The sequence below is a fragment of the Mesoplodon bidens genome (genome assembly GCF_964165515.1).
Source record: "Mesoplodon bidens genome assembly, chromosome: 16".
Classification (NCBI taxonomy): Eukaryota; Metazoa; Chordata; class Mammalia; order Artiodactyla; family Ziphiidae; genus Mesoplodon; species Mesoplodon bidens.
This window is the reverse complement of record NC_138173.1, coordinates 47,511,336-47,530,112: the sequence shown is the minus strand read 5'-3', so window position 1 is coordinate 47,530,112 and position 18,777 is coordinate 47,511,336. Positions and strand designations below refer to the sequence as shown.

Genomic DNA, 18,777 nt, shown 5'->3' with positions numbered 1-18,777 from the left:
TAAGTCCCTGCCCTGCCCCTATGGGCACTTACTCCCATTCATGCTTTAGCTCTCCAATCATCCTACAAGTTCCAGAAAAGCCTCCCTGGCCTCTACTCCTCCCTGGATTAGGGGAGAACCCCTTGTGAAAGACTGAGTATGTCTTTTCTTTATAACAAATAATTTGTCATCAAACGTTTATTTTTTGTGATTACTTGATTACGACTGTCCTCTAGAATGTGTTTCATAAGCTCAGCAACTGGATCTGTCCTCATTCTCATTGTGCACCCAAAGATTATCATGGGATCTAAAACATAGAAAGTACTCAAAAAATATTCAGCAATATTTGTACAGCATATGCCGTAAGAACTTGGTGGATTTTTTTTTCTCATGTTTCCTTAAAATTAGAAACATAGAGAGCAAAATCTTAAAGTGCATGTTACGTAGCCTCAAGTGTAGGCTGGGAAACTTTATCCCAGGATGGAATTTAGATTCCTGAAGGTAATATTACCTGTCAGCTGGCCTTTTAATAAGAACCGATGGCCTCACTATGCTCTTGAAAGCAGTCAGTCCATACAGGAGGGATTCCCATGCATGACACATTCCCATCGGCCTGTACCAGAGTATGAATAATTCCACTAACTACCGGTCACTCCAGACTTTTCTCTCCCACTTAAGAAAGCCTTTTGAAACTGAGTGTGAGTGACCTTATTATGAGAGAGAGCCTTGTATCTGATTTAATTTATAAGAAAACTTAAACCATTCATAAACACCACTACTTTACAGAAACAAATCATTCATGGCACCCAACACAACGGATAGTGATAGACAAATGTGTCAAAATGATTTGGTGGAGAATGGCAGTCTTGAGGTGGCCTCTCAGGGAACCTATAGGAAAAGCCGAAATGTTCTTCAGAAAGCAGCTTGAAGTCCGTTTTGGTATACAAACAACTACCCGAGTACATTTCTGACAATGGTATGCCAGAGTTTTGCACCAAATTTCCTTTCTCCCAGCAGAAAATAACTTCCTTGGAAGGCTACATGATAAACAGGAAGTCAGGAAGACGAGGCTCAGAAAAGTAAGGACTTCAACAAACCTCTTGAGGGACCAAAAATGAAAAAAGAAAGTGATTTAACTAGACTTTTATTTGTTTTTGCATTTCACCTTGCTTAAAGCTCAAAGTCTAGACAGAGTCCAGTGGCTTGTCGTGGGTCATGTGCTCACACTGGTCAGAGGTGGGAAGGTGGCCTGGCTTGTAGTCCCACCAAGACTGTAGTGTGTGAGATGAAATTCCCAAATAGAAATCAGATTAATGCTGCCGAAAGAGAGATACGTGAATGCTGCTGTTCATCACTCAAAAGTCCAAGCTTAGGCTCAGCCAAATAAAAGAACTACTGTTCTAGAAGGAACAGTGCTTCCATATGTTTACTCTCATCATATAGTCTCTGGTCAATCCCTGACCCTTTTCTCTTGCCTCTACTGAGTTGATCAATAAAAGAGGTACATAAGTTTCACTCTGTTATTTCAGCTATAACCCCAGTTGTAGCACTCCAGTCCCATCCATGGGCGCCTATATGCTGGCTAATTTTCACTGTGTTTCCTTTTGCTATACTTCCCTCAACAATTCTTTCTACAAGACAGATTTCTCAGAATCATGAACTGATTCTCTCTCTGGTATTCTAAATATCCACACAATGGCCAGATTTCTCCAACAGCTATTCTCTACTCTGAGCAGGATGCCCTGGAACTGACTGGAATGAAAATTGAGACTACGATATTTCACACGCACCTGAACCTCCCCCAGAGATGATATCTAATGGCTAATGATTTTTAACCTCAACATTTTATAAGGTAGACATTGCCAATTTCATACCATCAACAATACAATCCCTTAATGGTGCTTCCACACCATTAAGTCAAGTGCCTGCTACAAGACTTCCTGTTGAACCAACCTGAATAAAATAGTTTCAAGTTCAATTCCCCATAACTGCATGACTTATATCCAATTAAATCCAATCTTGTTAGATTCCAGTCAAATAGACTGCAGCCTATTATTCTATTTGGTTATGTTCCCTTTGATCCTGATTCTATCATCCTTTGTACTAAACCTTTCTTCTAGTCTCTTGTCACCTGAAAATTTGATCAGAACTGTTTGATAATAAAGTCAGCTAGGACAAGACAAAGAGGAAAACCCAATTGCACCATTGTAGACCTCTCTTCAGGCTGATACTCCTCCTCTGGTTCCTCTGCTCTGAATATAGCCCTTCCATCCGTGTCAGCTCCTTCTAGCCATATTAGCATGTTTCCTCATTTTGTCCACCAGAATATCATGAGAGATATACTAGAGTTACCCTGAACATTTCCTGTGTTTCAGAATCATATTAAAAAATCACAACAAGAAGAGGGAGGATGTGAGGTTGTTTTCGTGTGATTTCTAAATCATCACTGATTTTGTTTCTAAATTATCATAAATAATATATTAAATAATTGATTCCAGTATTTTCCTAGGCGTAGAATCAAATGTACTGATCTTTAATATGTAGCATCCAAATTCTTCCCTTTTGGAAACTTGGAACAAGTCCTCTATCATTTCTTCCATTTTTCATTATGCTCTAATGTTCAACAAGAACTCCTCTTGAAACCCTTAGGATGAATTCATTAAAGCCAGAAGAGTTGAACTTTTAAAAACATCTTGGCATACTTTTCACATTGCATTGTTTGTTTAACCCCCTCTTCACTAGGATTGCTCTATTATTCTTGGTGCAAAGAGTGCTCACTGTTCTTGACAGAGAGAGAGAACAGAAATAGAGTTGGGTAGTGCTTCTCTGTCCACTTCACCAGTTTTCCTAACACAAACTGTCCTGTAGAGAAGACTTGCTCCTTCTCATTGCTTTTACTCTGAATATAGTGTAGAAACCCCTTAATTAATGTGACTCAGCTGTAGTAGTTGATGGATTAAGTGTGTGTTTTACACTTAAACTCTCTAAGGGTACCTTGTTTCACCATTTCTTCGATACAAGGTGAGGCTTATTCTTCGAGTGTGAATCCCTTGTTTGGAGTTCTGGATTACTTTTTTGCATATACCATACATCTAAAACGTAGGCTACAATCTTCCACTTTTATTTCCTTAAAGTGCAATAAAAATTTAGAGCACTAGCAAAATCATCTGAATGCAGTAATCTTCCAAATTTTCACATTTTTCCCAATCTCTTTTAATTACAATGTAATTTTTAATTATTATTTTTTAGCCACTCATTTTATAGCCTTTCTAAAGCATTTAATTTAGTAGTAATTTCTTTAAAAAAAACACTTTCCCAGTCATTTCATGAATTTTCATAATATTTAACTATCACAACATATAAAACTGGCATAAATTGAGGAGAAAAACAATTGAGCCTTGGGATATACATAGCTCCAATGGCAGGTTTTGCCTGGTACTCATAGGCATTCTAGAAAGAACCCAGGAACCATGAGCCTGCAGTCTTTATCAAGGATGTTTTAAAAACAGGATGAAGTGTGTCTGTTAATCTGGCATGCCATTAGGCAGAGGTCAGTTAGGAGAGTTTATTCCATAACTTTTGGAAACTCCTTTTTATGGATCTTAGCAGTTTTCACAAACCCCAGAATCTTAAAGTTTTGTTCTATAGTATAATGGAATTCTTACAGACTGTTCTCTGTTGTTTTCCTTCTGGGCTATGGTTGCCCCTTTCTCTTTTCTATGAATGCTTAAAGACTGAGAGTTTCCTCTAGCAATCACCTCATCTTCCTTAAAAGTGTCTTAAATCCTGCCATTTGTGACAACATGGATGAAGCTTGAAGGCAGTATGCCTAGTGAGATAAATCACACAGAGAAAGACAAATACCGTATGACCTTAATTATACATGGAATCTTCAAAAAAATAAACCAAACTCATAGAAAAAGAGATCAGACATGTGGGTACCAGAGGAGGGATTGTGGAGAAGGGGAATTGGAGGAAGGTGGTCAAAATGTGCAAACTTCCAGCTATAAGATAAATAAATATTAGGGAATTAATGTACAACACGATGACTATAGTTAATACTGCTGTATGAGATCTAGGAAAGTTGTTAAGAGAGTATGTTCTTAGAGTTCTCATCACAAGGAGAAAAATAATTTTTTCTTTTCTTTTTTTTATATTGTATCTATATGAGATGATGGATATTAGCTGACCCTATTGTGATAATCATTTCACAATATATGTAAATTAAATCATCATGCAGTACACATAAAGCTTCTACAGCCATGTATGTCAATTCTCAATAAAACTGGGTGAAAAAAATATCCTTTTTACTATAGCAGCAGATTTCCAATATTGGTAAATTTAACTCTGTATTCAACGAAAACAATGTTTATTGCATGCCTTTGCATGCCTGCTATGTGAAAGGCACTGGGCCTCCTTTTTTGTTTGTTTGTTTGTTTGCTTGCTTGTTTTGCAGTACACGGGCCTCTCACTGTTGTGGCCTCTCCTGTTGCAGAGCACAGGCTCTGGACGCGCAGGCTCAGCAGCCATGGCTCACGGGCCCAGCCGCTCCGCGGCATGTGGGATCTTCCTGGACCGGGGCACGAACCCGTGTCCCCTTCATCGGCAGGCGGATTCTCAACCACTGCGCCACCAGGGAAGCCCTGTTTGTTTGTTTTTGAGCAACTTCCCTTTCTGGTCTTTAGACTATTGGGAACATGCTTACATTTCCTGTTACTAATTTATTTATTTTCCTAATTTACCATCCCTAAATCTGATATACATCTGGCATTCTCTTATTTTCTTTTTCTCTTGATATAGAATTCATCTGGTTTCAAGTGTCAGAACACTTTAGCTGGCTTAAAGAAAAGGAGAGTGAGTGTGTGTGTGTGAGTGTGTGTGTGAGTGTGTGTGTGTGTGTGTGTGTGTAGGAAAACCTCTTCCCTCCTGTAGCTGGAAATCCAGGGGATTTAATCAAAACTTTCATGGTGTCATCAGGCCTCTGGCTCCACCTCTCTTCAGTTCCCTTGGCTGTGACCTCATCTATGAGTCAGGTTTGTCCTGAGACTGGCTCCCTTCATGAAACTAAAAATCAGTTGGGTATTTAGTCATCTAATATGTCCCTCTCCCCCTAGGTAACCTCCACAAGCAGAGGGGCTGCATCTTGTTATTACACCTCACTCTACCTGACATCTAGCATGGGGTCTGGCACAGGGTAGCTACCAATAAACATGTACTGAAGGAATAATGATTGCCTGTCATTAGCCATGCACTGAACTAGGTGCTTTGTACTTCTCACCTCCAAGACATGTATGAATTTAAGCCTGAAACATCAGAGTTTAAGGGTGTCACTTTTTTTCTTTTTTATTTCTCTGAATCAAATTGTGTCTGCTTCAAGCCCACAACCACTGGGCTGAGGAGAATTTCAATCTTAGTCATCAGGGCACCCGTCGCCACTCTATTTTGTACCATGCAAATCTATTGGACATACGCAGCGCCAGGAAACTGGATAAGAAGCAGCTTCTTTTACCCATGGTTACTGCAGGCCTGATATTTCTTGGTCCGTGTCACATGTCACACAGGTGAACATTTGCCGATGCTCTCTGACTTAATCACCGCCATTCTACATGGACTCTCAGAGATCTGCCTTCCTCACAATTGGCTCCATTTCTCACACCATTCCCTGAGGTTCTTTGTGCCACTGGCCTTTGTCATAGCATCTCCCATCCCCAGACTGGAGAAATGGATCCCCCAACCGCCCGCAGGTGTCACTACTTCTACTTCTACCACTCAAAGCACTTTGACATTTCTGGGACAAACCATATAATTCCCCTCAATGAACCATTCTTGGGTGGAAGTGGGCAAAGGTGATGTTAACACAAGCTATTCCTTTATTTTTTGATAACTCATTCTTATATTTAACGAGTCTGTGTTTTACATAAGACGGTTCTCAAAATAAAGGGTAACAAGCAGGGAAGTTGGCAACTCTGACCCCTATCCAGCAGGTTCATGGCAGAATCTATGTATGCATCCATCAGTCTTGAACACGTTCTCCCCATTCTAGGTCAGAACAAAATGTGAAGTGGTCACCTGACCCCATTAGTTGGCTTTTATACTTTTTTTCCTGCCCTTACTAGAGGAAGCAACACTAAGCACACCCACCTAATTAGCTAGGGACAAAAAAAGCTTCTCAAGCGGACTCTTCACTCAAAATACATGCCAACACTAACACACTTCTAATCCCAGTGGGCAGAATTTGACTGGTATCCCGACTGCCCGGGGTTGTATTTTTCTCCTAGTTCAGTATTTATTGGAAATTTTATCATCAGTTTTGTTTTGTCCGTCCCATAATGTACTAATATCAACTACCAGTCTGATTTTACCACAGACAATGAAAGAATCCTGCCTGTTCAATCACAGTGCCAGCCACAAAGAGACTGGACCTTTCTTTTCCAGGAAAGACATTAGCATGACCATTTCTCCCATAGCAGTGGTCCCTAAATCCAATATAAATCCATCTCTTATACCTTTAAGTCAAAATATGTAGTATACAAAACCACTGACTAATGATATTGAATATATTTTAAACATGAATTAGGGAAATAAAGTCCTTGTTGTTTGTTTTTAATGTCTTGACAGATTTACAAAGCTAAAGAGACGTGAGGTAGAGTGCACTAATCTGGTCAACCCAGGTCAGTCTAGAAAGTTGTATGAATCATCTAAGCACTCACACTCAAACCACCTAAATGAGCTGGATAATCTATGCAAGCTCAGGTCCAGTTAGGTACTGCCTTGACTGACTTGCTTCCTGTAAACAAAAAAGAAAGGAAAAATAACGATGCTCAAGTTCACACAATTGGTTTGGACTACTCACAACCATTCTCTGAGAGGTGACTGTTGGCAATGCTTCTTTCCCGTTATGCTGGAAAGGCTCTAAGAGAAGCTTTCTCGTGTTATCCTGGTCCTTATGGCCTAGAAAAATTGTGCAGAGGAAGACAAAATGGGTAAATAATATTTTTAAGTTCATCCAAATTTTAAAATTCCCAATCAGCCTACTTTAGTGCTAAAGGAATACCTAGTCACTCGTATGATTTATTATTGTTTCCTCAGCTCTGGTTCCATGAACATAAATATGTTTATATTTTTAATCATGGAGAAATCCTTTGGGGTGAATACTAGCAACTTTGGTAATACTTTGTATCTGAGGTTTCTATTAAAGGTTGGCTAGAACCATTGCAAAAGAAAGAGCCTTCCCTGTGTGCTACTGTTAAGACCTGCAGTCCTCTTAGATAAGAGGCCTGCCTTCGTTAGCTCCCTTCTTCTGCCTTCTAGGTTTAGAAAGTATGAATAGTCTTCATCCTCACTTTAAAATCCATTCAAAACTGCCTTGAATAAAGTAAGGCAACTAAATTTGAAGTTTAAAATAAGACAATCCTTGCAGAGAAAATCAGTCAGTTATCAGTAGAGTTCCATGCAGCTCATTGGAAATTCAGAATTTGGAACACAAATTTAGAATATTGAACATGGCATTATTCATTGCCTGGCACAGAGTCATGCAAGGCAGTTAGCCAAACAAGCTATCTCTCTACTTACAGGTGAAACAACGGTTTGGAGAATCTTAAAAATTTGAAAACAGTCATAAATCAAAATAGGAGGTTTTCTAAGAGGGAAGTTAACATGTTGCCAAGTTAAGCAAACTAAAGAAGAAAACAAGCTGGCCGTTAAAATGGTTTTCATGACAGATACTTACACTTCCTCAAACAATATCAATTAGTGTGTTTAGAACAGACTTCCCAAAGATGATATTTCAATCAGTATATTTTCTGGATGTACAGAGCTTTCTTTCATTGTTTCAGACAGCAGAAAATAGGATGATGGTTAGCACTGCTGACAATGGTAGAGCTGGGGCTCCCTGTGTATACAAACGCCTGAGCTGATATAAAAATTACAGTACTTCTAGAACCTCAAAGGAAAACTTTTCCCTACCTATCAACAATAAAACTTGTTCATGTGTGAGTGTTCTCAGCTTACAGGTATACTTCCCTCTTTTCCAAAACTAATTTTGTCTTTTGAGGATCAGCTAAATTTGCCCTTGTTTTCTAAGGCCTGGTCTAGTCTTACCACGTTGTTATGAGGCTACATCAAGAACATGGGTAGGGCTTCCCTGGTGGCGCAGTGGTTTAGAGTCCACCTGCCGATGCGGAGGACGCGGGTTCGTGCCCCGGTCTGGGAGGATCCCACGTGCCGAGGAGCGGCTGGGCCCGTGAGCCATGGCCGCTGAGCCTGCGCGTCTGGAGCCTGTGCTCTGCAAAGGGAGAGGCCGCAGCAGTGAGAGGCCCGCGTACCGCAAAAAAAAAAAAAAAAAAAAAAAAAGAACATGGGTAAAAAGTTATGGGATTCTAAAAGAAGAGAAAAATGGAAGAAAACTTTCCTACTGAGTCAGTTATTGAGTTCTCCTCTGTTATTGAAAACCTAGACAGTGAATTAAGCCAAGGGACTTAAACTGATCTACAGTATAAAGACTTGAGGAGGAAAAGCAACCAGAGGTGTAACACAGAGAACCTTCCTGGACTGGGTTTTGGGGAGAATTTTTAAAGTTTGGTGTTTGAGCAGCTCCAGAGCTGCAGAGTTAGGGAAAAGAGAGAACACAATTAAGATGTGTAGGATGCATCATGAATTGAATCCCTTCAATATGCGAAAGATGCAAGTAAAAAGGCAAAGTATTGTGTTTACTGTATCTATTTCTTTGATATCCCTCTATGAAAAGTCTGTGCAATGCAGTGCACTGGTTATACGCGCACCACAAGCTAACTCACTCATGTCCAAAAAAGAGTATGCTCATTCTGGATCCTCAACAAATTGTCCACAGAAAAAAGGCACAAAAATCCTCCTTCAATGGCCATAACACCAACTATGACCAAGTTGTACGGCTTGCAGTTGCATTTGAGTTCATTTTGTGAACACACCACTTGACATGGGTTTTGACTGAGAGGGCTTTCACAGAATTTTGTCAGTAAGCTTCCAGGTCAGTTGTTGAAAAGCCTAAAGTCATTTCTATCCCTGCTGCTTTCCTTATATGTGACCACGTGACCTATTCATTTGTGTATTTCTCTCTGGAATCTGTTAGGATTTGCTTTTTATCTCTGCTGTTCTGAATGTCATAAATGGTCCTGGACATTTTGCATTTTTATGGGTCTGTGCCATGGTGGGCATTTCACTTGGTAAGACTTTTAGGTCTAGAAATTATTATCCTTTGGTTCTGGAAAAGTTCCTTGTACATTTATTTGATAATTTCTTTCCCTCTATTTCCTTTGTTACCTTTTGCAGTAACTTCTGTTTTTTGGATATTGGAACTACTAGAATGATATAACTTTCTTGTCCTTTTTTCCTATATATTTATATATTTGACTTTTTGTTACTTCTTCTAGAAGGTTTGCTCAAGTATATTAATCAGCCCTTAAGTTGAATTTTAATATCTATTTCATATTTGTTTTAATTTCCAAAAACTCTCTTTTATACTCTAACACTGAATCACTTTTTACTTTTTTTTACTTTATACTGATTTCATTTTCATGAATGTAGTATCTTCTCTTATCTCTCTTGGGATAGTAAACATAGTTTCTTTGAGATTTTGTTAGCTCCCTGTATGGTCTCTTTATCCCCGACTTCCTGTTTCCTGTTTGTTTCAGTCTCTGTCTTTACGTTAGAGTCTTATCTCAAAACTCAGGTAATCTTTTGGGTCCACTTCAACTTCAGCAAATAGTACAATGCTGGTTGGACTATATCTGTGTTCATGGGTGGGATTTGTCAAATAGTGGGCTTCGGTAAAGGAAGTTGGGTGGAGGGCATTCAACAGACTGCCAGTGTTCCAGGGAAATCTTAAATGTCCATTCTTGTAAACCTTGAGTGGGTCCATTTCCTCAGAATGAAATCCTTCCCTCTCCTGTGTCAGTGGGAAAAGAGGGACTTCCTGTGCTCTGGGGGGTAAAAATGGAAAAGAGGCATGGGGACTTCTTCGTTTAGTATAAAACTTTCACTTAATCTCCCTGTTTCCATGTAGCACCTACCCCTACCTCTGCTTTGCCTCTTGGTGCAGACACCAGACTCTATTGTGCATCTCCTGAAACGAAAGCTCCAGTCTTCAGCCTGGGTGGAGGAGGGAGTATAAAAAGTCTCATCACCTCATTTAAAAGCAGGCAACCACACCATTACTGGACACATACCTCTCCTCTTCCCTTGAGGGGTACATACTACCTACAACTCCTGGCTCTCAGGAGAGAGTGGGCACTGTGTTGTCCCTTCTGGATGTTCCGTGCTACCCCTCCACACACTTAGCTGTCAACTTTTTCTGTTCAACACGGTCTCTTACCATTTACTTAACTGCTTTCCAACTTCCAGCTTTTTTGACATGAACCATCTACGCTCATTTCCTCTCACAATCTCTTTCCCTTGTGTTTCCATAGCTTTCCTGCCATTTAATGAGGTTCGTAGAGGAAGGGTGAATACACACGTGGTCAGTCTGCCATGTTAAACTGGAAATCTATGGTAGCTTTTAAACAAGTTTACCCTCTAACAATGCAAGTAAGGCTGCAAAGAGACATGAGAGTTCAGAGTCAAGTGAGGCAACCTTATGTGTGAGAGAAGCCCAGGTGTGGTCAAGTTATTTGCTGCAGCTCTAATTGATATTGGTGTTAATAACAATGACCTTTAGAGATGCTGATGAAGATGTGGATGAGGAAATGTTTGTAGAGATGTGACATAAACTGTAAAGTTTGTTCATCATCACCCCTCATAGGTAGAGACTAAATTTGTATCAACTCACCGATAATTCTATGCTAAAAACTTTTTCTGGCTTTTGTCATCAAGGCAGCAAATTATCCAGTAGCAAAGACAAAAGCATTTATATAGCCAAGAAAAAAAAAAATGCCGGACTACTAAAAGGGTCAAAATATATCAGACCAAATATCTGAATCTGATCTTATCCTTTCCTTCACCTCTGGACCTTCACACAGGCCATTTCCTCCCTAAGGATATGCTTTGTCACCTCATTTCACTTTGCTTGACTAATTATCAACTTCCCTTTTTTGTTTTATCAATAATAATTATAATAAGAATGTTACTAACTACTTACAGTGACTGGATGTATTATATTATTGACTTCACATATATTATCTCATTTATTGTTTGGAGCAAACCTAGGAGGTAGAAATTCCCTTTGTCTCCATTTTATACATAAGAAAACTGAGGCATAATTTATATGCACTTTCTCAAAGAATTCCCCAGTCTCTTAGTTGTGTCTTACAACGCAGTGGTTAGGATATATACTCTGGAGCGAGTTCCTTAGGAAATCTGATTAACCTCTCTGTTCTCTGGAATCCCTGTCGGAAAATAAAAATGTAGATAATAGCAGTTTTCATCTTACATGGTTGTCCTGAAGATTAAATAAATTAATCCAAGAGAAGCCCCTTGAACAGAACCTGGTGTGTGGTAAAACAGTGACTACATACAAGCTATTACTGTATGCTGCCTGAGCCCCCAGAAAATTCCCTATTTTAACACTTATTACACCATATTGGAATCTGAGGGGTTTTTTTTTTAACTACATCAGTTTAGTTCAGTAAATACGCACACAAACACATACTATTCCCATTACACAAACAATTTAGAAGCAACTTATTTAGCAGTTGAAATGATAGTTCCACAAGCCATTACTTAGCAACTGAAATGACAGTTTCAGGGTCCTCGGCACAACTTGGCAGCCAAAAACGTTTAGGTATGGTCTATGGCTCGCTTATTCGTCTGTGATGGGTTTAAGTGGAACTGCAGAGGCTGCCTCTGCAGTGCATGGGCACAATCCGAGTTTTGCATTTTCTGTATCCCACTCCTCACTTTCCAGGGGACTATGAGCCCTGGGAGGGCCATGATTGTGTCTGTGCTCTTTAGCGTGGTATCCTACCACTCAGTACAGTGCCTAGAATGTAAAGTGTTCTTAATAAATAGTTGTTGAAAATGAGAATCAATGAATGAAGGCTTGTAGGAATTCAACTCCTTTGGGTGAGTTTTACACGTGCAGAAAATAAGCGAGGGTAGAATACTCAATTAGCTTCCGGCAGAAACATAGTCATTATAAGGAGCAAAGGCAGATCTTCTAACAGCTCTAACTTGGAATCAGAAGTGCAGGCTGTAAGGACCGTGTTCTTGATTTCCTGACCATGGGATCCTAATCTCATTATCAAATGAGATAAGGTACATGCAAGCACTCTGTAAACTGGATATCCCTGTAAAGGGTTACTCTAAAAGATTTCTCCCCAGACCATATCAATCTGGAAGTACAGTTGGGATATTAGTTTAATAGGCCTGTCATTCTCCAGGGTGTTTCTGAACTGTTGCCATCTTCACCATCCTAAGTGCCTGTTAGATTCCTTGTTGATGACGAATATATGTAGATTGTGTGAGGGGGGAAAATGGGGGGTGGGGACAGAAAGCAGAGACTATTTGTGCTTCACTTTGTCCCCAGGTTCCTAGAGGACAAAGAGAATTGAAATGCTCAGAAAAGTTTTAGAACAGGCAAAAGTACATAAAGTCACCTACAGAACCTATAAACATAAGTAATGATTCTATTTGTTTTGGCAATGGTGCTAGGAGAAGAAAAATCTCAAATTGCTTAATAAGATAGGAAAAAAAGAGAAATATGAATAGTTTCATCTTATTTAGAGACCAGCCACCACCTCCTGCCACCAACCAGTTTGGTTGGTTGATTTATTGTTTAATTAAATAATTTGTTTATTTGTTCAACCAATATCATAGATATACATCATCTAATATGCGCAGGGCCTTATGGCTACATTGGCAAGCAAAAGGGAGCAAAACGTTACATCTTGAAGCTTACAGCCTGGGGGACACAGAGGCTGTCCCTATGCCTCTGCTTCTGGTTTGGACCAACTCTCATATCTGAACTGGAGAGAGTCTTTCTTCATTTAAGAAGCCATGACTGTCAACAGTAGGAGATGGTGTCCTTTCTATAGAGAAATATTAGACAGACATTTATTAGAGCATACCAGTTTGCAATACCATTTCTGAAAAAGAAAGTGAGTGCTGGAAAGAAGGATAAAAGTATTTAAATTTAAAAAGATACATCCTGTAAAGAAAAATTAAATGATTTAAAAAATCTAAACAGCAGAAACCAAAGTCTGATTTAATATCTGCATTCAACAAAAGGTTTTCATGTAGGAAATAACCTTGAATAATGTAGGGGAACTGTAGTCCTTACCTAAGAAAGACCTGCCTGGCATTGGATGATAAAGAACTGGACTGGGGAACCGAGGAAACCTAGAGACTCATACTTCCAGGAGACCCATGGATTAAACATCAAGTTGCTTCATCACAGAAGCATCAGTAAAACCATCTCTCCCAGTGCTTTTCAGCTTTATAGATAAGTGAGAGGCCAATTACAATAGGTGGCTATTAATTCCATGTAGAGAAAATAGAACAGAGAAAATGAATTTGTTTGATTCTATTTATACTTTTATTGCAAAAGCCAGACAAGCTCTTATAGATCACTTCAACATTATTGGACCCTTTTCATGTGTCAGGCCCTGTATTCGGTGATGGAAATCTACAAAGATTCTTCTATTTTCAGTAAATATATAATTTACTGGGGAAACAGAGCTCATAACTACTCACCGTCAAATAATCCCTTCCTATATTCCAGGCATTTTGTTAAGTATTTTATATGCCTGATTTTATTTAATTTTTACAGCAGCCCTAGGAGGTATGTATTATCGTCTGCAGATACAACAATTCAAAACTTTTGAGATGTTAACTAAATCACCAAGTGTTCAGAGCCAAATCATGGAGCTAGGATTCAAACCCAGTCTTACCTGATCCAAAGCCTGTGTACTCTTTTTTTTTTTTTTTTACATCTTTATTGGAGTATAACTGCTTTACAATGGTGTGTTAGTTTCTGCTTTATAACAAAGTGAATCAGTTATACATATACATATGTTCCCATATCTCTTCCCTCTTACGTCTCCCTCCCTCCCTCCCTCCCACCCTCCCTATCCCACCCCTCTAGGTGGTCACAAAGCACCGAGCTGATCTCCCTGTGCTATGCGGCTGCTTCCCACTAGCTATCTATTTTACGTTTGGTAGTGTATATATGTCCATGCCACTCTCTCGCTTTGTCACAGCTTACCCTTCCCCGCCTGTGTACTCTTGATTACTACTTCCCACTTTGTGCTATACTCCAAAACAAAGGATAGTGATAACGATAGTAATAACAGTAGCAGTAACAAATAAAAGTAACAATGATAGTAAAAATGATAATAATAACATAATGCTTATTATAAGAAACATAAACAATAGTGTTTGGCGATTAGAGAAAATGGAGACATTGCTTTCAACTGGAGATCATTGGAAATCTTTGACAGGTCATTTTAGAAAGACAATTGTCCACCAGTATAGGTGGCCCCACTTCTGTAGCAGAGCAGTCATTTTTGAGGAGCTACCCAACCAACCAATATTTCTCAGCCCCTCCGCCATGACTAGTTCTCATCAGTGGAATCTGAGTGAAAGTGATGTGGGTCCCTCCACTGCCAAGGCAGTGTAGACACAGGTTTGTTTTTCCCACATTCTCTTTCTTCTTGCTGACCAGAATACCTATATAAATACTGCTTTATAAATACTGCTTTGTATTTATACAAAACATAAACTTTTATTCTACTAAGCCACTGACATTTTAGGGACTTACTCATTGAAGCCACCGGCATTACACTAACTAATACAGAAATTATTCTGAGCAAGGGATAGAAAATAAGCAATATCATAGAGGCATGGTGTGTGCAGGGAGAGTGAACAATTCAGGTCTTTGGAGGATAGATATTAGAAGGAGAATGACTGGAAAAGTCATTTAGGACCATGAATACCAGGCACGGAGTTTCAACTCTCAGTGATGGAGATCCCCTGAGACAAGGGAGGTCATAAGTGAAACCTATCCCATTTAAACCTAAAAAAAAAAATGTTTGTAGTTTCCATTAGAAATATGAGCAGAAAGAATTTTGGATCATGGATGGCTAACTGCCCTCCCCTGTTAAATAAATATGTTTGGTTTTAAGTGGAATATACACACTCGCAAGCTCACACATATGCTCACTTGCACACACAAACATGCACACATACACACTTGCATGCCTGCAAAGCACAGACATGCACACACATACACTATTCACACACATGTGCACACACTTATTCACACCTGTGAATTCACACACCATTTTCTCCTCAAGCAGTGTTAGATGTTATCTAAATAATCTTCTAACTGTATGTTTATATAGCTATCTATTCATTTCTAGAACTGCATCTGTTTGGACACCTGGCTTATGTATTTTTGTGAGGAAGAAAAACTAGAGTGCATGGCTGAATACTTGTATTCTCATTGCCTTTGTGCTCTCTGTTTCCCCTTCTTTGCCTCGTGGAAGTAAGTCAGAAATGGAAGGGGCATAACTCAAGGAAAGAGAGAAAGCACATCTTTTTCACTTCTCTGTCTTCTTTTCTTCTTATTCTTTAAACACTTTCTTCTGTGGGTCTCCACACACTCTCCTCAGGTGGGTTCAGAAGGTCCTGAGAGCTGCCAGACTTCCCCTCCCATAAGAAACTTGTGCAAAAGGCCAGCTGCTTCCCAGAGGGATGCGACAGATGGAGAGATCACTGTGCAGGGCTCAGATGGCTCACTCAGGTGGAGAGGCATCAGGGAGCTGGAAGCAGAGCTCTGGAAATTATTCCTGTCCTGCTTCAGCTTCTCATGTTAACAATTCCACACCCTTCTAAGCTGTGAATTTTGGAGGTTGCAGAGCCCAGAGGCATGCTTTTTTTTTTCTCCTGAAAGAGCAAATCTGTTTGAGTTCTCTAAAGCCACCATGTCATTGGGGATATTGTCTTTATTGCACTGTACACTATTTTCTAGCATTCACTGATGCCTAACTCAGTCTAATTTTCTCAGCTGGGTGTGATGCTGACTTACCAATGGTAACACCAGAGTAACCTCAACCAGCTTATAAAGGGGGCTGGCTCTTCAACAACCACAGTGCAGCCAGAGCCAAGATGGCACGTGGAATGCCATTCATGGGTGTGGCCCGATGTGATAGTTTAGACTTTGCAACTGGCCTGATGGAGGAGTGGCAAGTGTGGAGTGCTCAGAAACTGTAGCTTGGTTAGAGACAACGAATATTTCCCCTATAGGATACGTTGCTCGTGGTTCTCCCTTCCTCCCAGGAGCCACGAGGCAGTGCCATGCAGCCAGCTTTACTCTCGGATACCATCACTGGATGGGAAAGCGTGACAAGGCAGATGTTGAAGTTCCACATCTAACCTTTACCTTCAAAGAACAGAAAAATTAGCAACTACCAACCCCCTCATCACCGTAGGGTTGATTAGGCTAACATTAGCATCTGTACAAGTTACTAGATTGAAGATGTTTATTGCCAGAAAGCAGGAATTCTGTTTAACTGTTTCTTTCTTGTTAGTGGGATGCTGACTACCATAGTTTTGCTGTGTCCAGTAGTTGTACCCTGTCTCTTTGTCACCAAAGGAACATCAGCAGAAAAACAAGTGACTAATACCCCCCAGGGTAGCACCTAGAGACCTGTATCAAGATGATGAGCATCTGTGTTAAATTTCAGACCCTTGGTATCTGAAGAAGCTCCACAACAGAGCCTTGATGTGCTTTTTGCCCCAAAGTTGAGGTGACATTGAGCTTTTGAACAGTGTACATATACATATGAGAAGATTTTACTAATATATGTTCCAAGACACCTGGCGAAGTTAGAGCACAATTCATGGACTTGGAAAAGTTCTGTTTATATTGGATTTTTTTAATGCTTAGCTAAGTGGCCTCCAAGTGGATCAAACCCACAACTTTGGCAACAGTATAACTATAGTCTACCTAAAAGACTTTCATATTCTTTTCTACATAGAAGCATCTGAGGAACTTGATAAACTGCAGATTCTAGGGCTTCACTTTAGAGTCTCTGATTCAGCCAGTCTGAAGTGGGACCCAAGAATCTGCATCCCAATAAGGCTCCCAGGAGATTCTGATGCAGTAGTCTTGAAACCAAACCCAGAAATAATGTTAATTGAGGCAAATGCCAATTTGAAAGTTTGAAGTCTTCTTTGAGGTTATAGAGAGGACTACACCTCATCATGGGTTAATCTTATTTGCCATGATGAAAGTGGGAAAGAGAAAGAAAGTAGGAAAATGACAAAGAGAGAAAGTGGGATGTTTTACATTGGGTTCCCCGGAGGCCAAGGCTGAGACAGGAATTCTTGTGCAGGCGAAAGGGGTGAGGGAGGCAAGCTAGCAGACGAGAAGGAGCTAATCAGAGAGGGGGTCTCCGCTGGAGTCTAGCCTCAGCCTGACCCCTCAGGGAGCTCTAGGGCATGAGTCACACACACATTTTGAGGCCAGGTCTCCGTTTCTTGTAACCCCGTATCACTTCATCTTTAGCTGTGGGCTACCCCTGGATGTGGGGCTCCAGCTCCCAGGCATCTCTGTTTGGGGTGGTTCCTTCCAGCAGGGAACAATATTCTGGAGGAAGAAACGGCTGTGAGCTTAGCCAGCCAACACTTCTGGCCGGTGGGGGAAGGATGCACCAGCCCAATAAAGGACATTTTGGTGGAGTACCAACAGCATCAGATACAGGGAGGAACGGAAGTAGGGGAATGAGAAAAAGAATGATAAATAAACACTTCTCAACTAAGGATGATCCAAACAAAAGTTCTGTTCCAGTCAACAACCTGAATGGCACTAAAAAGCCAACAAGTCACTTTCTGTGGTACATTCCACTGAGTGTTCACAAATTGCAGCATTCTTGAGCATCTGCAGACTTGAGGCTAGTGTCTAGATAGCTGCGTCCAGAGTAATCTGTGGTTATAAGGGCACGAAGGTACAGGAGGAGATGAGACCACACACCAAATCACAGAATCTTAGAGATGAACAACTGAGCAGTCCAACAATTCCTCTCCGAAGCACAGGCCATTATACTCAGCTTCATGCCATCTGCAAATGTAGTAAACACACATTTTCACCATAGTTAAACTAAAATGTAGTATATCAATCAAGACCACTGATTAAATCAAAAGTTCAAAACCCTTTGTGTAGGATAAAGCACCACTAGGATAAACCAATCCAAGTCATATTTTCCATCTTACCCAAAATTCCATGAATTATTTTGTCCAATAAATGCCTTCTGAAATCAAAGATGCCATTACTATGCCATTTCTCTATCACTCCAATTGCTTCATTTTAGAAGGAAATTAATCGGATAGTATCAATGAGTCAATATTTGCTTCAAGTATCAATACTTTTTAAAAAATAGGTGTTAATAAACCACAGATATGATCATTTATTCCAAAAACATTGCCAGGTTTTGATAGTATTTTACTGAACAAAAAATTTTAGAAATTCCACCATTTGCCCCTTTTTAAAAGCATGTCATATACCCATCTACAGTGCTTTGGTAAGTCTCTCTACCACCATGATTTCTAAAAGGATGATTTCTAAAAGCACCAGGACTAACACTATGGTGTTCTCTGCATGATCTTCCAGTACCTTACAATTTAATTCCTCTGAGACTTTACCCACATTAAGCTAATAGATTTTTCTTTACAATTTATTTGCTCATCTAACCTGGGCCTCTACATCCTCTTAATGATCTTTGTTCTGACTAGTCGAGCTTGAAGATGGTCTTGCTTGCTGGAAAACATATAATCAAAGTAGGGTCTAAATAATTTCTCTATTACCTTGTGCATATATCTATTGGAGCA

The 18,777-nt window shown here is 39.9% G+C and overlaps 1 pseudogene across 1 annotated transcript in view; it reads left to right on the top strand.

The window, feature by feature from the left end:
- The window catches only part of LOC308630029 (integrator complex subunit 10-like), a 91,323-nt pseudogene extending 73,497 nt beyond the window's left edge, over positions 1-17,826 (top strand). Inside the window, exon 3 of the transcript in view lies at positions 17,459-17,826. The product of the transcript in view is annotated as an integrator complex subunit 10-like (transcript). The remainder of the gene's footprint in view (positions 1-17,458) is intronic.
- The last annotated feature ends 951 nt before the right edge of the window (positions 17,827-18,777 follow it).